We start from the raw sequence: 27,549 nt of genomic DNA, 5'->3' as shown, positions 1-27,549 counted from the left end.
AGTTCAAGTCCCATGTTGGGTGTAGAGATGATTTTAAAAATAAAATAAAATCTTAAAAAAATACAGATAGATAAAGCAATGTAGCAAAACATTAGCTGGCAAATCCAGGTGAAGGGACTATAGGGGTTTTATACTATTCTTTCCATTTTCTATAGATTTTAATTTTTTTAATTAAAAAAATTTTTTAATGTTTAATTTATTTTTGAGAGAGAGAGACAAAGCATGAATGGGGGAGGGGCAGAAACAGAGGGAGACACAGAACCCGAAACAGGCTCCAGTCTCTGAGCTGTCAGCACAGAGCCCGATGCAGGGCTCGAACCCGTGAACCATGTTATCATGACCTGAGCCAAAGTCGGATGCTCAACCGACTAAGCCACACAGGCACTCCCAATTTTCTATAGATTTTTAAAGCTTCCAAAAGTTGGAAGAAACAAGTAAAAAATTTATCTTATTTTCTCCCATAAATTTAGCATTAAGAAATAAAGAACAGTTTTTTAATCACAAAAAAAAAAAAAATCCTGCATATGATATATGCCCAAGCCTATGCTAAAACAAAAAGTGGAAGTAAGTTTATCAAATGTTAATAGTGACTGTCACTGGTGGTAGAACTAATATCAATGATTTATTTTCTTTTACTTTTCTTCATTTTCCAATTCTTTCACAGTATATTTGACTAAAATTTCTAATAGAAAATATAACTTTTCAACTTCAATTTATATTAATTTTTACCTAAATAATACATGCATATATTTTCTTTGTAACACATTAAAACAATATAAATAAAAATAAATAAGTCCCTTTGACTATCCGATCCATTAAATGCAATCTTCTGTGTTCATTCCAAATAGTTATTGTCTCAAGCTTGATGAGTACCCCTCTAGGCCTTTAAAAAATGCACTGACAACACTCCCTCAATACATACACAGACACACAGACACACACACACATTAGGAAACAGAGAGCATGGCATCTAACTGCAGACAAAATTAAAGTTTTATAGAACAGAGGCTTATATTCACATGTTCAGAAGTCCAAGTACCCTGCAGGTTTTAAAGATGTTTCAGGGGCGCCTGGGTGGCGCAGTCGGTTAAGCGGCCGACTTCAGCCAGGTCACGATCTCGCGGTCCGTGAGTTCGAGCCCCGCGTCAGGCTCTGGGCTGATGGCTCGGAGCCTGGAGCCTGTTTCCGATTCTGTGTCTCCCTCTCTCTGCCCCTCCCCCGTTCATGCTCTGTCTCTCTCTGTCCCAAAAATAAAAAAAAAAAAAAAATGTTGAAAAAAAAAAAAAAAAAAAAAAAATAAAGATGTTTCAGTAATATACCAAAACAAACAAAAAAGCACAGATAAAATCAAATAGCAATACTAAGTCACCAGAAATGTCTGTGTACATAAGAGTTTCTCTACCAGCATGGTAGTATTCTAATGAGTAACCCCCATCATCCCACAGTTCTTCTGGATAAAGTACGAACAATGGGAAAATTAAAGGAAGAGGCCAACCAGAAGAAAGAGAACTATATAAAGGGTGAGCAGAAAAATTGAGAACTGCTACTTAGAATGAATGATCACAGACACCAAGAAAACATTCAGTGGCATTAGGCAGGCAACTATCAAGAACAGAGTTTCTCCCCTTGATCAAAGATTCAGACCCTAAAACTAATACCTGAGTTGAAGATAATTTCCATATCTGCAAACAAGAGTTACATATCACAAACTAAAGTCCAGTCAAGTGTGTACATGCAGGCTGGAAGTGACCGATTACCTTTCATTAGTCTTTTCAGGTACAAATAGTAACAAATATTATCATCCTCTATGCAAGGCACTGTGCTGGATGTTGAGAAGCCTATAGATCAACACTAGGCATCAGCTTGTCAGGTCTGCCAGTAATCCATGCCCCCAAATCACAAAGTTACCTTGTTGCTCTCCAGTTTAAAATTCTTCAATGGCTCACCGATACTTAAGGAATAAAGTCCAAACTCCTTAGCAAAACTAAATTCATCTACTGCTCCCTGTCTATCCCTGTGCCCACTCCTCCCCCTATCTTTACCTATTATATATTTATATTTGTAATTCTTACAAATGCATCACACTCTCATACTTCCTTGCCTTGACATATACTATTCTCCTTGCCTTGATGCAATCCTCACCTCCTGAGCCCAATACCAATCTCCCTACTAAATTTGTTTCAATTATTCAAGATATAGAAATACCACTTTCCCTGGGAAAAATCTCTTTACTTCAAGAAAAACTGGATGCTCCATTCTGTGTTTTCTTACTACTCTACCCTTAATTATCTGTATTACAGAATTTGCATTACATAATTTGCATATCGTATTACAGAATTTGCATATTGCATTTGTATGTTGGTAGTCTACCTATCTTCTATATGTCTAAGAGCAATTTGGGTTCAAGATGGCAACATAGAAAGATCCTGAACTCATCTTCTTCTATGGACACATAGAATCTACAACTACAAGGGCGCCTGGGTGGCTCAGTTTGTTACACTTCCGACTTCCACTCAGATAATGATCTCACAGTTCATGGGTTTGAGCCCCACGACAGGATCTGTGTTGATGGTCCAGAGCCTGAGGCCAGCTTCAGATTCTGTGTCTCCGTCTCTCTCTGCCCTCCCCCACCCACGCACTCTCTCTCTCTCTCTCTCAAATATAAATAAACATTTTAAAAAATCAGATTAAAAAAGAGATTAAAAAATCTACAACTACATATGAATAATTTCCCATATGCTTCAAGCCAAGAACTTGCCCCGTTCATTTTTCTATCCCTGAAAGAGTAGTTCAGCTTTCTTCCACACCCCACATACACACCTTCTGACATGTAGGACTTATTTTTATATGGGCAATCTAGATTTTTGTCAAAAATCATACAAAGGTAAGCAGGAAAGAGAAACATGACAATAATTATATAACTACGAACAGACATTAGATTTTTTCAAATAGAAAAAATAAATTACAGGTTACAAATACAATCCTATGTCCATTAGCTATTTCTATAGCCCATTTTTATTCCATTCAAATAAGCATATTAACACACAAATGAGAGTGACAGTTAATACAGGGGTACCTCTAATTCAACTCTAATTTATATTTTTAAAATTAAATTATTTGCATATGTTTAATAACAAATCACATGCCATATATTCACTTTTAGCAGTGTGGTATAAAATCAAGCTAAGAATCCCTTCTCTGGCACAGTGCCTTTAGTTTAGCATTTAGAAATTGCTCAAAAAATATTTGCTGAATTTAAATAGTTAACTTGAGTCAGGAGGCTTAATTTCTAGTGCAAATGAGAAACATAAACCTCTGACCAGTTCAGAGAAATAGTAAGGAGAGAATTAAATAATAATTAGGACAAGAACATAAGAACTGTCGCAAAGCAATTAATCATTAAGTTAACTGTTAAATGAATGGCTTAGGACTTCCAGTAAAGAAGTCACAGTGAATATACAATAAGTATACAGTAAGCTGGTATAGCAATGTAAGTATTAGGCATACGCAGTGTTTAAAGCAATAATTTTCAATAGAGGCTATAACAAGTCACTTAGGAGGCGTTTTTAAAGTTTTTAGATTAAGGTTTTTGGTTATAACAATGACTGGGGGCAAGGAGTGTTGCTGGCCAGAGATGCTAGACATCCTGCAAGGTACCAGGACAGTACTGCACAAGGAAGCATTGTTCTATGTGCTGTATGAAATTCAAATATCTTGCTAGACATTCATGTAAATGAAGAACATATATATGTATTATTACCTGAACTTGGATTCTAACACTATTTGACAAAAAAAAAAAAAAAAAAGTCATCTTGCATGGTTTTAATTTTTTAATTTTTTTTTTTTTTCAACATTTATTTATTTTTGGGACAGAGAGAGACAGAGCATGAACGGGGGAGGGACAGAGAGAGAGGGAGACACAGAATCGGAAACAGGCTCCAGTCTCTGAGCCATCAGCCCAGAGCCTGACGCGGGGCTCGAACTCACTGGCCGTGAGATCGTGACCTGGCTGAAGTCGGACGCCCAACCGACTGCGCCACCCAGGCGCCCCGCATGGTTTTAATATATACTAAATTTTCTAGAAATACAACTATATTATGAATTGAGGAAAAATCACTTCTTTCGTTATGTTCAGAAGAACACATGAAGAATTGGTCAACATTTCAGAAAATCAGACCACCAGTAGCAATGCTGCTCCTAGTATTTGAAGTATAGTATAGTCGTATAGTATTTGAATCCTACACAACTGTATTGTATTATACAATATGTATCAGAACCCATTTGTAGTTTTTATACTCACAATGATTTATTTAGCCTTTATTTTAAAATATCACCTATGCTGGGGAGCCTGGGTGACTGTCAGTTAAGCATCTGACTCTTAGATTTCGGCTCAGGTCATGATCTCATGGTCTTGAGATGGAGCTCCATGTCAGACTCCACGCTGTTAGTGTCTGACTCTTGATCTTGGCTCAGGTCATAATCTCACAGTTCGTGAGTTTCAGCCCCACATGGGGCTCAACACTGATGGTGCAGAGCCTGCTTGGGATTCTGTCTCATTTCTCTCTGCCTCTCCTCTGCAGGTGCTCGCTCTCTCTCTCTCTCTCTCAACATAAACTTAAAATAAAATATCAACTATAATGGCACCTGGGTGGCTCAGTCGTTGGACCACCCAACCCTTGATTTTGGCTTAGGTCATGATCCCAGGGTTAGGGGATCAAGTCCCACAGTGGTCTCTGTGCTGAGCATGGTTAGAATCTCTCTCCCTCCGCCCCTCTCCCCTGCTTGTGCTCTCTTTCTCTTTCTAAAAATAAAAAAAAAAAAAAATCAACCATAAATTAAAAGCATATTTTTGCTTTGCTCACAAATAAATTTATCAGTGTTCCTACTCTGCCAAGTTTTTTCCCTCAATGAAACATTCAAGATTAAATGAATATTTTACAAAGAAACACTGATAAAGCTGGCAAAGATATATCATACCTCGTTCTTTTCTCTCCTTCATCAATCTGTAATTTGCCTTGGCAAGCTATCGCTATTTCATTTGAGGTCACTGTCCTCTTTCCCTTATCACATACAAATAAGTCTAGTCCATTAGATTTTTTTGGTCTGTTATACTTTTATTCTAATATCCACTGGTATCTCTGCTCTTTAATTTTTCTTCTTGCATGGAATGGCTTCTGTCTTCTCTTAAATCTAAAACTAATCATTTGTGGGGCGTCTGGGTAGCTCAGTTGATCAAGTGTCTGACTTCAGCTAAGGTCATGATCTCATGCTTCGTGGGTTCGAGCCCCACATTGGGCTCTGTGCTGACAGCTCAGAGCCTGGAGACTGCTTCAGATTCTGTCTCCCTCCTTCTCTGCCCCTCCCCCACTCACGCTCTGTTTCTCTCTTTCTCTCAAAAATAAACATTAAAAAAAAATTTTAAACCAGTCATTTGTGAGAGGGTAAAAGCATCAGACTACTTCATTAAATTTTCTACAGTAGTCAGGCCCCAAATTTTGCATATTGAAATGTATATTTTTACTAATTTAATTTTCTTTTACTTCTTGTTTATCATAGAGTTAGGGTATCATGTTGATGCTTTATAATTATGAACAACAGTAACCTAATTACCTATCAATTTCATTTCCAAGGTAGTCAGAATTCATTAAAAAATTATTATAGTAGCAATAATATAGCTATTATTCATAGCACTTGCTTCGTACTAGGCTCTGTTATACTGTATATATATACGTGTATATGTATGTATATATATATATATACATACACACACACACATATATATATATATATATATATATATATATATATATATATATATTAACTCAATCCTCAAAACAATTCTGGGAGGTTGGTATTATTAATGTCTCCTCTTTTACAGCTATGGAAATTGGGCACAGAGAGATTAAAAGGACTTTCTCAAGATCCTACATCTAGTAAACGACAGAGCCAGAATTTGAACCCAGATAATGGAAACATTAGGGCTAAAATGCTTGAGAACAACTAATCTAAGGGGAAAAGCACTGCATGCACCCTACAAAACTGCTAAGAAATAATAATTATGACCTTGTATGTATCTAACAACACAGACTTGTAATATATAAAACAAAAACTGACAAAACACAAGGCAAGTTTAACAAATCCACAGTCTTCATGGGATTATTTAACATACCTCTCAGAAACTGAAAGTTCTAGAAGATAAATGAGTATGGATATAGCACTTTTTTTTAAAGTTCATTTATTTTGAGAGAGAGCGGAAACACATGTGCATGAGCATTGGAGGGGACAGAGACAGAGAGGACAGAGAGAGAATCTCAAGGAGGTTCTGCACTGTCAGTGCTGAGCCCAAAGCGGGGCTCAAACCCAGAAACCATGAGATCTTGACCTGAGCCGAAATCAAGAGTTGGATGGTTAACAGACTAAGCCACCCAGATGGCTGATATGATACATTTTAATAACAAAACTGATATGCTTGATTCAATCTTGTCCCAATAAAGGTAGGCTTTATTTATCTTTTTTTTTTTCAAGTCCATATGAAAAAATTGACCAAAATGCCTGGATCATAAAGGAATTCTCAAAAAATTTCAAAGAATGTAGTTCCAAAACCACATTCCCAGACCACTATGAAATAAAATTAGAAGTCAACAACAAAAAAAAAATAATTAAAAACAAGCATAGTAGACAACACTGTTTATCAACATCTATTTTCCCCCTCTTCTTGACTTATAGGACCTCAGTTAGTTGGCAATGTGCTTGGTTAATTAAAACATTCAGGGCGCCTGGGTGCTCGGTCGGTTAAGTATCTGACTCTTGATTTTGGATCAGGTCATGATCTCACAGTTCATGAGTTCCAGCCCTGCATCAGGCTCCGCACTCACATTATAGAGCCCTCTTGGGATTCATTCTCTCTCTCTCTCTCTCTCTCTCTCTCTCTCTCTCTCTCTCTCTCTCTCTCTCTCCCCCGCTCTCTCTAGAGTAGCCAGGTGACATAGTACTAAGTAAGGAGATATAAGTGGGAATTGCTAGGTAGGGATTCTAGAAACGTTTCCCTGATGAAATTGCCCTTTATCGTTTTTTATAGACTGGAGCAAAGACGTAGTGCTTGCATCAAGAACAGCTACCTTATAACCAAAAGGCCACAAACTACACACTAAAGACAAGGAAACTAGAAGCTTGGTTTGTTGAGGACTTCCTTAAGCAGCTGCACAGCATAGGCATTTCTCAAGATTTCTTGAGAAAAATTTGAATAAGCCACTGTGTTCAGGTTTCTGTAACATACTGCCAAAAACAATCCTAACTGATTTGCAAAAAAGATTAAAAATAAATGGGTTAGGGGCACCTGGGTGGCTCAGTCAGTTGAGCCTCCAACTTCAGCTCCAGATGTGATCTCACGGTTTGTGAGTTCGAGCCCTACATCAGGCTCTGTGCTGGCAGCTCAGAGCCTGGAGCCTGCTTTGGATTCTGTGTCTCCCTCTCTCTCTGACCCTCCCCTGTTCATGCTCTGTCTGTCTCTGTCTCAAAAATAAACATTTAAAAAAATGTAAAAATGGGTTAGAATTCAACTAAAAATGCCATATAAAAATATAAAAATAAAGATAAAAACAAAAATTAATGAAATAGGAAACAAAGAAACAATTGAGAGATTCAACAAACCAAAAGCTGACTTGGGAATACAAAAAACTAATAAACATATCTGCAGTGACTCTGGATCAAGAAAAAATCTTTTAGGGGCACCTGGGGGGCTCAGTCAGTTGAGCGTCTGACTTCGGCTCAGGTCATGATCTTGCAGTTTGTAAGTTTGAGCCCTGCATTGGGCCCTATGCTGACAGCTCAGAGACTAGAACCTGCTTTGGATTCTGTGTCTCCCTCTTTCTTTGCCCCTCCCCCACTCTGTCTGTCTCTCTCTCACTCAAAAATAAACATTTTAAAAATTAAAAAAAAAAGAAAGAAAAAATTAAAAGAAAAAATCTTTTATTGTCTAGCTCCTGCCTATCTCTCTAGATTCATCAGAGTTTTGCCATTCCTTTACATGCATCCACCAGACTTAAACTAAATCAAATTTCTCACCGTTCCTAGAATATTCCTCTGCGCCTCCACATATGCTTTTCCTACTGCTTGAAATGCCCTTTCCCTTACTTGTCCACCAGACAAGCTCTATTTTCTCCTTCAAGAAAACTAAAGGGTAACTTCCTCTATGAAGCCTTCTCTGACCCCTTCACACAATGTTTATACTGGTGCCCAGTATTATATTCCTTAGTCCCCTATGCATACTTTCACACACTTAGCAAATATGTATTGAGTAATTTCAGGCTCTTGCTAAAGTTCTATTTTAGCAAATACTGTGTTTTAAATATATTTCCTATCTTCCATCCTAAGCAAAGAGCTCTTTTAGGGCAGGATTTTATTCCTCTATCCCTAACACCTAGCTCAATGTCCTACACCTAATGAGTATTAACTAAATATCTGCTGAGTAAATAAATGAATAAGGTGGCAAATTGCAATGTTTATCACATGCTGCAACAGAAGTAGCAACAGAGTGCAATGAGATTACACAAAAGGACAGTAACCAACTCTCTCACTCTCACTGACGCAAAATAATACACTCTAGAATCAACTTTTTGTAGTATCTTTCACGTGCCTTCACATATATCATATCATTTACAGAAATACTTCCACGAGCTGAGTGAATGCAAGTTGTACAATACAACTTGTGTGCTTCTAGTTTTTGTCCCCCATCCCCACCCCACCCCCCCGCCGAATTATCAATTAAAGTGAAGGATCTTGGCAGGTATTTCTACACAGCAATATGAACACAGTAAAATTTGCTACCTGATAAATTATCACTTGTCACTGAGTGCTGAGCTTGGCCCACTGAGACATCTACAATATTCTTTACTACTTAGCCCAACTTCCCACAGCAGCTCTAGGGGAAATATTAAATGTACTGAAAAGGGCCAAAAGCTCCAATCATATATTGCTGTGTGTGAACCTTAAGTGCACATATGATACACAGTGCCTCCTATAAAATACATCATTTCCCCTCCACACCAGCCAAACACCAAACCTCCCCAGGAGAGCTCCCGCTCTGAAACCCCCAGTATCTCAAAGAGGTTACAAAACCAGATAAATGCAACAAGGAACACAATAGGAAATTTAGCAAGAAGTAGTTTTGACAGACAATAAGGCTATGCAACAAAGACGATTACCAAGGTGCAAAGCCCTAAGTTGCACTGGGCTGTTATCACCCTCTTTCTCCACACTTTTCAATGCTAAACTCCTTTAAAAAGGGTGGTGGAAGGTAGGGAGGGAAGTTTGTTTTCCTCTTTATACCCTCTTTTGTAAATGTCTGTAATACAGTGTCAGCTCTTTGGAATTTATGTTTGGTAGCTCTGGCAGCTTCCTTGAACTTTACGAACCTACCTCTGACTGCTACTTGTCTCTTCTCCTTCTTCACACCCTCCCCATGTAAAGATACTTAAGGTTCAAGCCTTGCTGCTCTAGTGTCTCTATCCACTCTTTTCCTTGACTGTTTCTAACACTGACAACATTTTCTGATGGTTAAAAATGCACTCAATTCCTAAAAGAAAGAAAGAAAGAAAGAAAGAAAGAAAGAAAGAAAGAAAGAAAGAAAGAAAGAAAGAAAGAAAGAAAAAAGAACATTTTAAAAAGCGCTCAATTCCTATAAAACACTACTTTCATGCCAGAGTAATATTGTACAATGAAGAGTTTTCTCTACATTTGTTCTTCTTTAATCTCATTCTTCATACTGAAGGTTACCTTAATTCTCTGACTATATGGGGCAATTTACTTCTGAAATGGCTGATCTGACACAAGGGGACAAACATGGACAAACACACACACACACACACACACACACACACACACACATCCACACACATCTTGCTCACTGATGTTTTGGAGTTTGGGGGTGGGTTCAAATTACTCCCAGAACTCATTACTTTGTTCCTCCAAACAGCTTTGGTATAAACAGACATTGCAGTCAGAGCAATAACTCTAAAAACTGGTACTAAACAGTACCAGAGATGGCTAACGGGCTTACTCCTAACCTTCACACTCAGGTAGAACATTCACTACCTCACATGATCCTGTCTACTTCTTAGTCATTTTATAAAAGCTTCCTTATACACCTTCAAGACTATAGAACTTAACTCTTCTCTGACGCTGTGACTATGAAAACATGCAGTCATTACATATTGTAAGAGCAGGATCACACGTAGTGTTGATGAAAACACTTTTTATGGTGAGGTCTCAGAGAGGCAGATGGAAAAGCACAAACACTGGGTGGCTCAGTCAGCTGAGTGTCCAACTCTTGATTTCGCCTCAGGTCATGCATGATCCCAGTATGTGGAATTGAGCCCTGCATCGACTTAAGATTCTCTCCCTCTCTCTCTCTCTCTCCCTCTGCCCTTCTCAACCACTCATGTTCTCTCTCGAAAAGAACAGAAGAGAAGAGAAGAGAAGAGAAGAGAAGAGAAGAGAAGAGAAGAGAAGAGAAGAGAACAAACACAACTATGAAAATATAGACAATTTGAGAAAAATCCTTGAGTTTCTATAGATTCAGGTTGTGACAATGATCACATTTGAAAGAGAAAGGATTCAGTGTCTTGAAGATCTCACAAGATGTAGCTGGAGAGACTAAAAAATTGTAGGCAGTTGGCACACTAAGACCGCTGCAGCAACACCAGCATTTTGAGACCCAGTATCTTACTTCTCAAAGTAGATAAAACCACCAGAGAACACAAAAACTTTACCTTCCCAAGCACAAAAATAAAACATCTTAGAACAAAGTAACATTCACATACTAAAATGTTCCCCTTACTTTCTTTATACCACAACTGTTAATACTGTTACAGATTTAGAGTTTGCATGACAACTCCATGTGCACTAAATAATAAATGTATAACCATGAATGTGAATAAATCAATTTTTCAGTACCCAAGCAGATGGCAGATATCTGGCTCTTTTAGTTTATAAGTTTATTATTTCTTACAGCTTGGCATTTCCACATAATGCTGTCAATTTGGGAAAATATAAAGGGGGAGAAAGTAGGAACTTTGCCTCTTTTTTTTTTTTTCTTGAGAGAGAGAGCGCAAGTGAGCAAGGAGCAGAGACAGAGAGAAAGAGAGAGAGTAGGGGCGCCTGGGTGGCGCAGTCGGTTAAGCGTCCGACTTCAGCCAGGTCACGATCTCGCGGTCCGTGAGTTCGAGCCCCACGTCAGGCTCTGGGCTGATGGCTCGGAGCCTGGAGCCTGTTTCCGATTCTGTGTCTCCCTCTCTCTCTGCCCCTCCCCCGTTCATGCTCTGTCTCTCTCTGTCCCAAAAATAAATAAAAAACGTTGAAAAAAAAAAAAAAAAAAAAGAGAGAGAGAAGCAGGGCTCACCCAAAGCGGGGCTCATGTTCACCAGAAGCAGAGCTTGTGCTCACCCAAAGCAGGGCTCATGCTCACCCAAAGTGGGACTCAAGCTCATGAACCATGAGATCATAACGTGAGCTGAAGTCAGATGCTTAACAACCGAGCCACCCAGGCGCCCAAGCCTCTAACTTATATAACTAGTTGTATACTTGCCACTCAAAATGAATCAGGTTGAACTCTATAAGAAAGCATACACACACACACACACACACACACACACACACACAGAGTATTCTAAAAATATAGCATAAATATATAAAAATTAATAAAATAATCTTTAAATTTTTTCTTGTACACTGGATCAAAATTAGCTATGATATTCCATTCATCAATTACACAGATATGAATTCAAATCCTAGCTGTACCACTTACCTATTGGCAAGACATTAAACATTTTTGGACCTCAGTTTCCTCATTTATTTATGTATTTATTATTATTTTTTCCAAGTTCCAAAAGTTTCTATTACATACAGAGGGGAGGAGTTCAATCCTTCTTGGCTGTGACTTTCCCCATGGCTACCAGCATGTTGCTCAGCTCCTCTCTCTTCCTCTTGGCATGGATGTGTGTCTCCACCTTTTTCTTGATGAACTTGATGGCACCATTGTCCTTGGAGACCTTGAGCAACTCCATGCAGGCTGCTCATATGTGGCAAAGCCATATACCTCTCGGATCATGTACCACACAAACCTGGTGTGCTTGGTGAGGCGCCTGTGGCAGCAGCTATACCTCAGTTTGCTCACGTTCTTAGTCACCTCATGGCCCTTGTTTAGGCCCCCGGCCATAGGGTAGCACAGAGCTACGGCTGCTGCTTCTTTTTTTTTTTTTTTTTTTTTTTTTTATTTATTTTTGGGACAGAGAGAGACAGAGCATGAACGGGGGAGGGGCAGAGAGAGAGGGAGACACAGAATCGGAAACAGGCTCCAGGCTCCGAGCCATCAGCCCAGAGCCTGACGCGGGGCTCGAACTCACGGACCGCGAGATCGTGACCTGGCTGAAGTCGGACGCTTAACCGACTGCGCCACCCAGGCGCCCCCGGCTGCTGCTTCTTAATGGCTCCAGGGCAGGGGCAGTTTCCTCATTTATATAATGGAAGTATAACTGCTTATAGAATTATTGTGGCAAATATAAATATTTGTATAAATAAAAAGATCATGTATACAAGTTCTTAACATAGTACTTAGCACAAAACTCAAAATCTTAACTGCATTTGTAATAGAAATAATAACTAGCCCTTATATAGAGTATATTATATGCTAGACAGTATTCTAAATACTTTACATATACTAGCTCATTACATCTGCTCAACAACCCCATAAGGTAGGTACTATCATTACCTCTATTTTGCAGATGTAGAAACTGAGGCACAGAAGTCAAGTAACTTGCGCAAGGTCAGAAAGCTTATAAGTGGTAGAGCCAAGATTCAAATAGAGTCATTATAGTGGTGCCTGCCTGGCTCAGGTGATGCAGCATGTTGACTCTTGATCTCAGGGTTGTGAGTTCGAGCCTCATATTGGATTTAGAAAAAAAAAATTTTAAAGGCTCAAACAGAGGCAGTCTAGCTCCAGAGTCTATCTCTCTCTCATGTTGCTTCTCAATGCATTCTTTTCTTTCTTTCTTTTTATACTGAAGTATAATTGACATACAGTGTTATATTAGTTTCAGGTGTACAATTTGATTAGCAAACTCTACATATTCTTATAACACATATATGGGGTTTTTTTCATGCAACAAATATTTAGTGAGTACCTACTACTTGGCAGAGTCTGTGCCAAGTACTAAAGACACAGAGATGAAAAACATAGGGAGGTCTGATCTAACAGAGAAACACAAACACGTAAAAAAAAAAAAGTCATAAAATGTAGCATTGCTCTGATAAAAGTTTATATAGGGTATACAGGAGGTACAAAGGAGAGAAGAGGCAATCATGCTATGAAAAATATGATGATTACAACAAAAGAAGGCATTTGATATCACATGACCATAAAAAATTAAATCATATCTGGGGCTCAGTTATGGGCCCAGTTAGTTAAGCAACAGACTCTTGATTTAGGCTTGGTCCTGCAGTCATGTGATTGAGCCCTGGGTCGGGTCCTCACTCAGCATGGAGCCTGCTTGGGATTCTCTCTCCAATCTCTCCCCTCCCGCTCCTCTTCCCCACTTGTGCTCTCTCTCTCTAATAAAAATAACAATAATAGAATTTTTAAAAATGAAATCACATCTAAAAATAGTGGGCTAACCTAAGATCAAATTTGAACTGTTGTGCAAAAATAAAATAGAGAAAATAACATCTAAAATAACAAAAGCTACTATTTGCTCGATTGACAAAACATTGTACAAGATGCTCTACACATTTCATTTGATCCTTCCAACATTACAAGGTAGGCATTGTTATACAGGGTACAGTGAAAAGAACACAAACTTTGTGTTCATCCTAGGTTCAAATTTCTTCATCAAGTCTCTCTCTCACTCACTAACACACAGGTACACAGATACACACACCGGTACTCTTACCCTCTTACTACTTGTATTCAGGCTCCTTTGCCAGCTCTTCCTTCCTCTACTCAACCCTTAAATGTTTGAGTTCATCAATACTTGGTCCCAGGCTCTCTTCTGTCTGTTTATACTCCCTGTATAACATCATTCACACCCATGGCTTCAGTTACTCTATGTTTTTTTTTTTTTTTTTAACGTTTATTTATTTTTGAGACAGAGAGAGACAGAGCATGAACGGGGGAGGGTCAGAGAGAGGGAGACACAGAATCTGAAGCAGGCTCCAGGCTCTGAGCTGTCAGCACAGAGCCCGACGCGGGGCTCTAACTCACAGACCACGAGATCATGACCTGAGCCGAAGTCGGCCGCTTAACCGACTGAGCCACCCAGGCGCCCCCAGTTACTCTATGTTAATAGCTCTTATATCTACATTTCCAAGCCAGATCTCTCTTCTGAACTCTAGATGTTAACTGCTTATAGAGGTTTCACATTCTAATCCAAATCTGAAATCATCAAATACATTCCTCCTTCAGAGTTCAAACATCCAGCTACTTGTACTTGAAATCATCTTTGATTCCTCCTTCCTCTCACCGTCACATCCAACCATTCACCAAATGCTACAGTTAATACCTTCAAAGTATCTCTCAATTTTTTTATATGCATACTTAAGTTGGTAAATTAAACCGCATGTCTAGAGGCACCTGGGTGGGTGGCTCAGTTGATTAAGCGTCTGACTTCAGCTCAGGTCATGATCTCGCGGTTGGTGAGTTGGAACTCTGCATCAGGCTCTCTGCTGTCACCTGCTTCAGATCCTCTGTCTCTCTCTCTGCCCCTCCCAGCTCATGCTCTCTCTCTCAAAAATGAATAAATGTTTTTCAAAAAGATTTTTAAAAAGCATGTCTAGTATTTCAAATCATTTCACTCCACAACATTCCAGTTACCACCATGCACACTTCTGCCACGTCACATATCACATCTTTCACTTTGGACCATTGCCAAACTGAATCAGTTCTTACCCTCTCCAACCCACTTACTTAAAATTAAAAGCAAGTGTCTTAAGATAAAATCGAAAATTCTTATCCTTGAGTACCTCTACAGATGATGAAGTCCTCAACAATAAACCCCTGCTTACCTCTGCAACATATTTCATCTCTTACCAATCTCCCCGACCCTCTGCTGAAGCCATTCTAGACTTCTTTCAGATCCTTAACTGCATCTCAGACTTCTCTCATCTAGGCCTACAAATAGATTGTTCCTTCCTCTTGGAATGTTCATTTCTCCAACCTATTCCTTCACTTGGCTAGTTCCTATTTACCCTTCAAGTCTCAACTTAAACTTCACTTTCTCAAGAAGAGCATTCTCCCACTCCAAATTAGACAATGGCTTTTTTGTACTCCCATTGCAATCCGTGTGTGGCAACAGACTCTAGACTGGCTCCCATGATCCCTACCCCTAGTGTTCATGCCATTGTGTGATCCTTTCCCCTTGAGCCTGGGCAGGGTCTGTGACTTACTTTTAACCAATACAATATGGCAAAGGTGACTCAAAATTTAAAACATCAAAAATGAATTAACTGCGGGACACCAGGGTAGCTCAGTCGGTTGAGTATCCGACTTCAGCTCAGTTCATGATCTTGCAGTTCGTGAGTTCAAGCTCCACATCGGAGCTTGACAGCAACAGAGTCAGCCTGTCAGCACAGAGCCGGCTTCAGATCCTCTGTCCCCCTCTCTCTGTACCCGCCCCCCTGCTTGCACTCTCCAAAAAAAAAAATTTTTTTTAAATAAATAAATAAGAAGAAAAAAATGAATTAACTGTGACCTAAATGTCACATAAGCTTGTAACCTATCTTATTAGAAGACTCGCTTACTAGCTTCAAAGACTCAAGCTGCCAATATGAAACATATCAAGCTGAAGCCCTCAATTCAACAGCCTGCAAGGAATTGAATGCTGCCACCAACCACATGAGCTTAGTAGCAAATCCTTCCCCAGTTGAGCCCCAGATAAGATGTCAGCCCCAGATGACACCATTTTGTAAAAGTTTTTTTTTAATTTATTTAAGTAATCTCTACACCCAACATGGGGCTTGAACTCACAAGCCTGAGATCAAGAGTCACACCCTCTTCTGACTGAGCCAGTCAGGATCTCCACCCAACCTGACACCTTAATTACAGCTTTGTGAGACCATGGAGCAGGGGACCCAGCCAAGTCCTGCCTGGACTCTTGAACCACAGAAAAAGATATCATAAATACGTATTCCTTTCAACTATTGCATTCATGGTAATACTGCTATGCAGCAATAGGAAACTAATATGCCACGTTCCTCTTTGTGTTGTAATCACCCTTGTAATTACTTAATATAAATATTTACCATTAGATTATAAATTCCACAATGGCAAGAATAACAAGTCTTACTCATTACTGTATCTCAGCACTTAGCACAATGCCTAACATATAGAAGAACCACAATATAGTGAATGGATGGATGGATGGATGGATGCCTATTCTATGCCAGGCACAGTGCTATACCCTGGCAAAACAAAAATAAATAACACATAGTCCCTATCCTCATGGAGCTTAAAGCTAAGTGGGATGACAGACACTTTAAATAGATCATTTCAACAGAATATGATAAAAGTAACAGGTTTCTGTGAAGACAATGGGCATGTAACTCAGACTGTGCAAGGGTCTAGGTATGGGAGAGGAGAAAACTTATATAGTCAAGATTTATGTTAAGCAGGTGACATGATCTTGTACATAGAAAATTCTAGGGGCACCTGGATGGCTCAGTCAGTTAAGCATCTGACTCTCAGTTTTGGCTCAGGTCATGATCTCATGTTTCGTGGGTTTGAGCGCTGCGTCGGGCTCTGTGCTGACAACGCAGAGCCTGCTTGGGATTCTCTTCCTTTCTCTGCTTCTCCCCCACTTACTCTCTCATTCTCTCTCTCTTTCTCTCTCTCTCTCTCAAATAAATAAACTTTAAAAAAGAAAATTCCAAAATTCTAAAAAATAAAAGAGTTCAGCAAAGTTATAGGATACAAGACAAATACAAACATCAATTGTATTTTTTTACACTAGCAATAAATAATCTGAAAAATGAAATTAAGAAAACCACTTCCCCTATAATAATACTGCTAGAAACTAATTCCTTTCCCTAGAACCCTGGGTGACTGAGGCATTCTTCTTGTAGCACATAAAGTTCTCTTCTGAAGTGAAAAGAGTACAGCTCCGCCCACGTTTTACCCTGTGGTATCTTCTACTGTCACTTTGGAAGACACCAACTAGCTTTGACCTGATACTGGTATTCTTTTCCTAACTTGATCTTATGTCAGCATTCCAACACTTCCACTGCTAAAATTAAAGGGTCCTCATTACATGAATATAAGAATCCTCCCAAACCAAAGATTACTCTTCTGGTTTTTTTTTAATTCATCTCTTTTCATTGTAGTCATTTTGCTTTAATAAAAATTTTTTTTGTTATTTTTAATGTTTATTTATTTACTGATTTATTTTTGAGAGACAGAGAGAGCATGTGCGCACGTGAGGGAGGGGCGGGGGGTGGGGGGAGACAGAGATCTGAAGCAGCTTGGTGCTGACAGCAGAGAGCCTAATGAGGGGCTCAAACTCATGAACAATGAGATCCTGACCTGAGCCGAAGTCACACAGTTAACTGACTGAGCCACCCAGGCAACCCAATAAAAAATATTTTAAAGATAGAAAAGAAAAGAGGGGTCCCTGGGTGGCTCAGTTGGTTAATCTTGACTCTTGATTTCATCTCAGATCATGATCTCATGGTTTGTGAGTTCAAGCCCCATGTCAGGCTCTGCACTGACAGTGCACATGCGTGTGCATGCTCTCTCTCTCAAAATAAATAAATAAAATGAAAGAAAGAAAGAAAAAAAGAAAGAAAGAAAGAAAGAAAGAAAAGAAAAGAAAAGAAAAGAAAAGAAAAGAAAAGAAAAGAAAAGAAAAGAAAAGAAAAGAAGGAAAAGAAAACAATTCCATTTACAATAGCATCAAAACTTAAGAGCTAAAACTACAGAACTCTTAGAATAAAACATTGGGGGAAATCTTTATGACTTTGGATTTGATACCAAAAGCACAAGCAACAAAAGAAAAAAACAGATAAACTGAACAGCATCAAAAGACACTATATAAATATGGGAGTACCCAAACTGGAAGTCAGTAAATGAACTGATCTACAAGTGTGGTTATGGCAAAATCAACAAGAAGCGAATTATCTTGACAGATAACACATTGACTGCTCACTCTTTTGGTAAATATGGCATTATCTGCATGGAGGATCTGATTCACAAGATCTATACTGTTAGAATATATTTCAAAGAAGCAAATAACTTCTTATGGCCCTTCAAATTATCTTCTCCATGAGGGGGAATAAAGAAAAAGACCACTCGTTTGGCAAAAGGTGGAGATGCCCACAACAGGGAAGACCAGATCAACAGGCTCATTAGAAGGATGAACTGAGCAGGGTGCCTGGGTGGTTCAATCAGTTGAGCGTCCGACTTCAGCTCAGGTCATGATCTCACAGTTCACGGGTTCAAGCCCAGCATTGGGCTCTGTGCTGACAACTCAGAGCCTGGATGGAGCCTGCTTCAGATTCTGTGTCTCCCTCTCTCTCTGCTCCTCCCCATTCGTGCTCTGTCTCTCTGTCTCTCAAAAATAAACATTAAAAAATAATAATAATAAGGCATCCAAATCGGCAAGGAGGAAAAACTTTCACTCTTCGCAGATGACATGATACTCTACATGGAAAACCCAAAAGATTCCACCAAAAAACTGCTGGAACTGATCCATGAATTCACCAAAGTCACAGGACATAAAATCAATGCACAGAAATCCGTTGTATTCTTATACATCAATAATGAAGTGACGGAAAGAGAAATCAAGGAATCGACCCCATTTACGTTTGCACCAAAAACCATAAAATACCTAGGAATAAATCTAACCAAAGAGGTGAAAACTCTATATACTGAAAACTACTGAAAGCTTATGAAAGAAATTGAAGAACACACACACACACACACACACACACACACACAAATGGAAAAACATTCCATGCTCCTGGACTGGAAGAATAAATGTTGTTAAAATGTCCATACTACCCAAAGCAATCTACATATTCAATGCAATCCCTACCAAAATAACACCAGCATTCTTCACAGAGCTACAACAAACAATCCTAAAGTTTGTAGGGAACCAGAAAAGACCCAAAATAGCCAAAGCAATCTTGAAAAAGAAAACCAAAGCAGGAGGCATCACAATCCCAGACTTCAAGCTATACTACAAAGTTGTAACCATCAAGACAGTATGGTACTGGCACAAAAACAGACACTCAGATCAATGGAACAGAATAGAGAACCCAGGAATGGACCCACAAACATATGGCCAACTAATCTTTGACAAAGCAGGAAAGAATATCCAATGGAATAAAGACAGTCTCTTCAGCAAGTGGTGCTGGGAAAACTGGACAGAGACATGGCAGAAAAATGAACCTGGACCACTTTCTTACACCATACACAAAAATAAATTCAAAATGGATGAAAGACCTAAAATTAAGACAGGAAGCCATCAAAATCCTCAAGGAGAAAGCAGGCAAAAACCTCTTTGATCTTGGCCACAGCAACTTCTTACTCAACTTGTCTCTGGAGGCAAGGGAAACAAAAGCAAAAATGAACTACTGGGACCTCATCAAAATAAAAAGCTTCTGCACAGCGAAGGAAACAATCAGCAAAACTAAAAGGCAACCAACAGAATGGAAGAAGATATTTGCAAACTACATATCAGATAAAGGGTTAGCATCCAAAATCTATTAAGAACTTATCAAACTCAATACTCAAAAAACAAATAATCCAGTGAAGAAATGGGCAAAAGACATGAATAGACACTTCTCCAAAGAAGACATCCAGATGGCCAACCGACACATGAAAAAATGCTCAACATCACTTATCATCAGGGAAATACAAATCAAAACCACAGTGAGATTCCACCTCACACCTATCAGAATGGCTAACATTTACAACTCAGGTAATAACAGATGTTGGCGAGGATGTGGAGAAAGAGGATCTCTTTTGCACTGCTGGTGGGAACGCAAACTGGTGCAGCCACTCTGGAAAATGGTATGGAGGTTCCTCAAAAAATTAAAAATAGAACTACCCTAGGACCCAGCAATTGCACTAGTAGGTATTTATCCAAGGGATATAGGTTTGCTGTTTTGAAGCGGCACATGCACCCCCATGTTTATCGCAGCACTATCAACAATAGCCAAAGTATGGAAAGAGCCCAAATGTCCACTGATGGATGAATGGATAAAGAAGATGTGGTATATATATACAAGGAGTACTACTCGGCAATCAAAAAGAATGAAATCTTGCCATTTGCAACTACGTGGATGGAACTGGAGGGTATTATGCTAAGTGAAATTAGTCAGTCAGAGAAAGACAAATATCTATGACTTCATTCATATGAGGAATTTAAGATACAAAACAGATGAACATAAGGGAAGGGAAGCAAAAGTAACAGGGAGGGGGATAAAACATAAGAGACTCTTAAATATAGAGAACAAACAGAGGGTTGCTAGAGGGATTGTGTGAGGGAGAATGAGCTAAATGGATAAAAAGCATTAAGAGACACTTGTTGGGATGAGCACTGGGTGTTATACATAGGGGATGAACCACTGGAATCTACTCCCAAAATCATTGTTGTACTATATGCTAACTAACCTGGAAGTAAATACATACATACATACATACATACATACATACATACATAAAATTAAAAACAATTTTTAAAAAAATTTTTAATTAAAAAAAAGGATTAACTGAGGTATCTACCATGATTATTTTTGTAATCTGGACAGTTAACAAACGACTACTTTCAAATTGAAAAAATAAAGGATACTATATAAAGAACTACAACTCGACAAAAACAACTCAATTCAAAAATGTGCAAAGATGGGGCGCCTGGGTGGCGCAGTCGGTTAAGCGTCCAACTTCAGCCAGGCCACGATCTCGCGGTCCGTGAGTTCGAGCCCCGTGTCAGGCTCTGGGCTGATGGCTCGGAGCCTGGAGCCTGTTTCCGAGTCTGTGTCTCCCTCTCTCTCTGCCCACCCCCCCCCCCCCGTTCATGCTCTGTCTCTCTCTGTCCCAAAAATAAATTTAAAAAAAAAATGTGCAAAGAACTTGAATAGCCATTTCTCAAAAGAAGATAGGCAAATGGCCAAGAAGCACATGAAAAAAATGCTCAACATCACTAGTCATTTGGGAAACGTAAATCAAAACTACAATGAGATACTTCACACCCACTAGGATGGTTATGATAATTTTTATAAAAAGAAAGGAGAGAGAAAACAACAAGTTTTGGCAAGATTGTAGAGAAACTGGACCCCGTATGTTACTAGTGGGAATGCAAAATGATACGGCCAATGTGGAAAACAGTTTGGTACTATTTCAAAAAGTAAATCTTAGAGTTACTTTATATCCCAATAATTCCACTTCTAGGTATATACTCAAAAGAAATGAAAACAAGTACTCAAATACTTGTACACGAATGTTTATAGCTGCACTACTCACAATAGCCAAAAGATAAAAACAATCCAAATGTTTATCAACAGATGACTGTATAAACAAAATGTGGTACTATCCATACACTGAAATATTACTGAGACATAAAAAGAAATGAAGTGGGGCACCTGGGTGGCTCAGTCGGTTAAGTGTCCCACTTCAGCTCAGGTCATGATCTCAACTGCTCATGAGTTCAACCCCCATGTCGAGCTCTGTACTGACAGCTCAGAGCCTGGAGCCTGCTTCAGATTCTGTCTCCGTCTCTCTGCCCCTCCCCTTCTCGCTGTCTCTCTGTCTGTCTCTGTCTCTAATATAAAATAAAATATAGGGGCGCCTGGATGGCGCAGTCGGTTAAGCGTCCGACTTCAGCCAGGTCACGATCTCACGGTCCGTGAGTTCGAGCCCCGCGTCAGGCTCTGGGGCTCTGATGGCTCGGAGCCTGGAGCCTGTTTCCGATTCTGTGTCTCCCTCTCTCTCTGCCCCTCCCCCGTTCATGCTCTGTCTCTCTCTGTCCCAAAAAAATAAATAAAAAACGTTGAAAAAAAAAAATTAAAAAAAAAAAATAATAAAATAAAATATAAAATTTTTTTTAAAAAAGGAATGAAGTACTGACATATACTATAACATGGATCAAAGTTGAAAACATTATGCTAAGTAAACGAAATCAGTCATAAAGGCCACATATGATATGATTCTATTTATATGAAATGTCCAGAATGGACAAATCCATTGAGACAGAAAGTAAAATAGTGGTTGCCAAGGGCTGGGGGAAGGGAGAAATGAGTTGTCACTAATAATGAGTATAGGTTTTCTTTTTAGGATAAAATAATTTTTATTTATTTTTTAAATGTTTATTTATTTTTGAGAGAGACAGCATGAGCGAGGGAGGGGCAGAGAAAGAGGGAGACACAGAAACTGAAACAGGCTCCAGGCTCTGAGCTGTCAGCACAGAGCCATGTGCAGGGCTCCAACCTACTAGCTGTGAGATCATAACCTGAGCTGAAGTTGGACACTTAACCAACTGAGCCACCCAGACACCCCAATAAAAAATTTTTAATTAGGCAGGGATGATGGCTGCACAACCTTGTAAATATACTAAAAAACACTGAATTATAGATTTTTAAAAGGAGAATTTTACAGTATGTGAATTATTTCTTAGTAAAGCTATTATTAAAAAGAAAAAAGCTACATTGATACTTTGTTCTGGAATGTGATTCCAGGTTTTACAGTTTTCACAATACATGCTAAAATACAGAGTTATATCATGGGGTAATAAAAGGTGAGTTATCTCAAAAGATTGGAACAATCACCTTCCTAGAAAGTCTCCTTCCAATCATATTCTCAAACAAAACAGGACTAGATTAAAAAGAAAGGAAGAACCTTGTACTGTATCCCAAAAGAAGCACTCTTAATTGGAAACATTAAGCAGGTTGTCACTGCTAACAATGGAACTGGACAGATTTTTCACTTACCAGAAGGTGAGAGGTGAGAAGCGGGGTCCACTGTGCCATTTGGTTTTATATTTTTCTCTCTTACTCTATTAAATGTGCACACAAACACTAATGTCATCTCCACTTACACATGCTTCAGTCCTTCCCTAACATCCAAAATATTCTAAGTCATTTGCCTAGAAATAATGAAATTGCCCTTAATCTCTATTTCATGATTTTTTTAATGAAAAGGAAAGATTAACAATCAAAGGTGAATATTTGAAGCTCACAAATATTATAAATGCAAATCCAACTTATTTTGTTTCTAGAAGTATATTTTCCCCAAATTCAATAAGAGAAGTTATAAAATGCTTTCAACTTTTCTATGCTTTTAGGCCACAGATTTATAACCTCAGCACTATTAACATTTAAGGCCATATAATTCTGTGTTGCAGAGCACTGTCCTGTGCATTATAGGATGTTTTGTGACATCCCTGGCCCCTACCCACTAGATACCAGTAGCATTCACTGCCTAATTGTGACAACCAAAAATAACTTCAGACACTGTCAAATATCACGTTCAGAGCAAAACTGCCCCCAGTTGAGAACAACTGCTCCAGTCCAAGTCCATCTGCCTTAATTATTTCCTAACAGTAGATTAGCTAAACTTATCATTAACCTTAAAAACAAACACATTTTTTGTGAAATACAGAAGCTGAATACACCTAAAAGAGAAGGCTTGTCTTTTGGGTTTGTATAAATCCATTTCTGGAACATATAAACATAACAAAGATCTATTTTTAAGGATGAGTGACCAGAAGGTCCTAAATTCTAAAACTGAATTATTTTAAAGGAATACAAGCAAGTCACATAAATCCACATTCGTCAGTGTAAAGTCATCCATCAACCAGTCTTCCTTTTGCTATCTAAAGCAACTGAAAGTCCTTAAATTATCTGCATAATTTCTATCTCCCATACCAGAAATCAAATATTTCCTTTTATTGCCAGTGATACACTTTTTATTTAACCTGACCTTTAAAACCCTGTAGTCATTTGTACTTTGTAATCAAAGATAAAAACTAACCATATCCTAGCTGCATTATAGTTATCAGACCAGGAGTTGGCAAACTTTTTCTGTAAAGGGTCAGAGAGTAAATACCTTAGGCTTGAAGGGCCACGTGGTCTTTGTTACAACTATTTAAATATGTTATTGTAGCACAAAGGCAACCACAAAACATACATACTGACAAATGGGTGTGGATGTGTTGCAATAAAACTTTATTTACAAAAAAAGTGGCAGGCTATAGTTTATCAAACCCTGTATCAGACTATTACATGCAGAATAAATAAATAGACCAATTTCTCTCTTTCCCAATGATAATGTCCTCACCATAAAATTAACTAATTACTTTCTAAAATACCATGAAATAATGTTAACTAGCTTTCTCCTTTTCATAGTAGGCATTTGTAGTAGGATAATGCTGGATCCTACTGCCTTAAATGAGGAATAAAAGCCAACTATGAAAATCAAGTTCAGGTTTGAGATCTATACAGAAAGCCTGAGCCAAGAAATCAAAATAAAGCCTTTAGGTTCAGATCTAGAACCTATATGACTCCAGCAGAAGCAAATGTGAGACCACTATATTAAGTACATCCACAACTTAGAACAAAAGAACTCGGGGCACCTGGGTGGCTCAGTCGGTTGGGCATCCAACTTCAGCTCAGGTCATGATCTCTCAGTTCCTGAGTTCAAGCCCCACATCAGGCTCTGTGCTGACAGCTTGGAGTTTGGAGTTTGGAGCTTGAAGCCTGCTTCAGATTCTGTGTGTCTCTCTCTGCCCCTCCCCTACTTGTACTGTTTCTCTCTTTCTCAAAAATAAATAAACATTAAAACACATACACACATACACACACACGAGCTCCAAGGGAGGGGTACCTGGGTGGCTCAGTAGGTTAAGTATCTGACTCTGGATTTCAGCTCAGGTCATGATCTCATGGTTTGTGAGTTCGAGCCCCATGTCTGGCTCTGTGCTGACCACAAGAAACCTGCTTGGGATTCTCTCCTCCTCTCTGTCTGCCCCTCCCCTCCTCATGCTCTCTCTCTCTTTCTCTCTCAAAATAAATAAATAAACATTAAAAAAAAAAAAAAAAGAAATGCTTTTTTAAAAAAAAAGAACTCCAGGGGAAATCGTCTCCCACTGAAAACAGATTTTCAATAAAAAAATTATAAATCACAGGAGAAATGAAAATCCATGAAAAAAGACCAACAGACCAAATAGTGTAGGGTCTATACTCCAAGAGTTGCAACTAATCTAAAAGTTACTTAAACAAACAAAAGATTTAAGTCAAAATTTACTCATTTCTATGCAAGTATATTAGAAACCCTATAAGAAATAATAACTTTTTAGTAAAATATAATTTACCAAAATTGACCCAGAAGAAACAAAAATCTAAATAGACCAATTACCCCAGAAGAAAAGGAAAAGTATCAAAGTACCTGACCAAACATTGCACAGGAGAATTCTATATTAATGAATTCTTAAGGAGTAATTCCAAAACTATTTCAACTGTTCCAAAGCATAGGGGAGAAAAGACTTCAAAATAATTTTTTTTGAGGTAAGAATAACATTGCTACCAAAACTAATAACAAAAGCATGAAAGAGAAAACCACAGACAAGTCTCACAAATATCAAGGCAAAAACCCCCAGCAAAAAGAAGTTAGCAGCACATGAAAGAATAATATACCAGGAATGCAAGGATGGCTCACTATTAGAACACCTACTAATACAACTCACTTTACTAAGAGATCAAAAGAAAAAAATAGTTTTACCACCATATGTATTAGAGTTCTCCAGAGGAACAGAACTAATAGGATATATACAGAGAGAAAGAGATTTATTATTAAGAATTGGCTCACATGATAATGGAAGCTGAGAAGTTCCAAGATCTGCAGTCAGCAAGCTGGAGACCCAGGAGAGACAATGGTGTAGTTCCAGTCCAAGTCCGAAGGCCTGAGATCCAGGAGGGCCAATGATATAAGTTCCAATCCAAAAGCTGGCAGTCTCAAGGCCCAAGAATATTTTTGGTTCCAATCCAAAAGCATAAAAAGACCAATGTCCCAACTCAAGCAGTCAGGCAGGAAGGGTTCCCCTCTTAATTATAAGAAGGTCAGCCTTTTTATTCTATTCAGATCTTCAAATGTTTCGATGAGGGCCACCCACATTAGGGAGGGCAATCTATTTTACTTACATCTACTGATTCAAATGTTAATCTCATCCCAAAACACTCTCACAGACATACCCAGAATAATGTTTAACCAAATATCTGGGTACTTGGTGGCCCTGTCAAGTTGACACATAAAAGTAACCATCATACCATAGATTCTGAGAAGACATGTGGTAAAATTCAACATCCATTCTTCATAAAAATAATTCTTAAGAAAATAGAAGATTTTTGTTAATATTTTAAAGATCCAATAGAATAAAATATATTTATTTCAGCCTCCAAATCATATTAATTAGGAAACACTACAAGCATTCCCATTAAAGTCAGGAACAAGACAAAGATGACAAATATCACTATTAATATTTTAGGAAGTATTAGTCATTGCAGTTGGTTGAGAAAAAGTGAGGTATAAAAATAAGAAATAAATAAACATATCATCATTTATAGCTGACATGATTATAAACCTGGAAAACCAAAACAAATCAACTGAAAATCTATCACAAACATTAATAATTCAGTATGTTAGGGGAGCCTAGGTGGCTCAGTTGGTTTCCACTCAGGTCATGATCTCATAGTTCATGAGTTCAAGCCCCGTGTTGGACTCTGTGCTGACAGCTCAGAGCCTGGAGCCTGCTTTGGATTCTGTGTCTCCCTCTCCTTCTGCCCCTCCCCCACTTGTGCTCTGTCTCTGTGTCTCAAAAATGAATAAGCATTAAAAAAAATTGTTTTTAATTCAGTATGTTGGCTGCATCAAAAATTAATATGCAAAATTTAGTAGTCCTCATATGCAAACAACAAACAGAAGATATAATGGAAGGAGAGCTCCAATTTACAATTGCAACAGAAAAGAGAAAAAACTAAGAATAAACGTTGCAGAAAATGTGCAAGCTAAAAAATTTCTGATGTCTACCAAGGGGCACAAAATACTTGAAGAGATACAAAATAAAGGTATGGAATGTACTTACATAAAAGATTCAATACCATAACGACATTAATTCTCCCTAAATCTATAAATTCTCTCTAACCTCAATAAAAATGGCAATAGTATGCTTTAGGAAACTGACAAGCTGATTGATTCTAAAAGTCACCTAAAGGGGTGCCTGGCTGGCTCAGTCAGTAAAGCATGCAACTCTTGATCCCAGGGTTGTGATTTCAAGCCCCATATTGGATTTGGAGCCTAATTAAAATAAAAAAGTTTTAAAAATAGATAAATCTCACATAAAAAATAAGGAAGAAACACCAAGACAATTCTGAAAAGGAAGAATAATGATAGAGAACTAGACTAACCAGATATTTTTTTTTAATTTTTTTTAATGTTTTTTATTTATTTTTGGGACAGAGAGAGACAGAGCATGAACGGGGGAGGGGCAGAGAGAGAGGGAGACACAGAGTCGG

The 27,549-nt window shown here is 38.4% G+C and overlaps 1 protein-coding gene and 1 pseudogene across 3 annotated transcripts in view; both read right to left on the bottom strand.

Moving 5' to 3' along the window:
• The window catches only part of TESK2 (testis associated actin remodelling kinase 2), a 138,760-nt gene that overhangs the window by 76,109 nt on the left and 35,102 nt on the right, over positions 1–27,549 (bottom strand). The window contains exon 1 of one of the 3 annotated variants that reach the window (XM_058717615.1): positions 25,847–25,970. The exons of the other annotated variants lie outside the window; for them this stretch is intronic. The gene's annotated coding sequence lies outside the window, so the exon portion shown is untranslated. Of the gene's footprint in view, positions 1–25,846; positions 25,971–27,549 lie in introns of those variants that run through there. 3 annotated transcript variants of the gene reach the window in all.
• LOC131503746 (large ribosomal subunit protein eL36-like) lies at positions 11,725–23,068 on the bottom strand (annotated as a pseudogene).

This window comes from Neofelis nebulosa, chromosome 2 (genome assembly GCF_028018385.1).
Source record: "Neofelis nebulosa isolate mNeoNeb1 chromosome 2, mNeoNeb1.pri, whole genome shotgun sequence".
Taxonomy (NCBI): domain Eukaryota; kingdom Metazoa; phylum Chordata; class Mammalia; order Carnivora; family Felidae; genus Neofelis; species Neofelis nebulosa.
The sequence above is the reverse complement of the archived record's forward strand: the minus strand, read 5'-3'. Positions and strand labels throughout refer to the sequence as shown.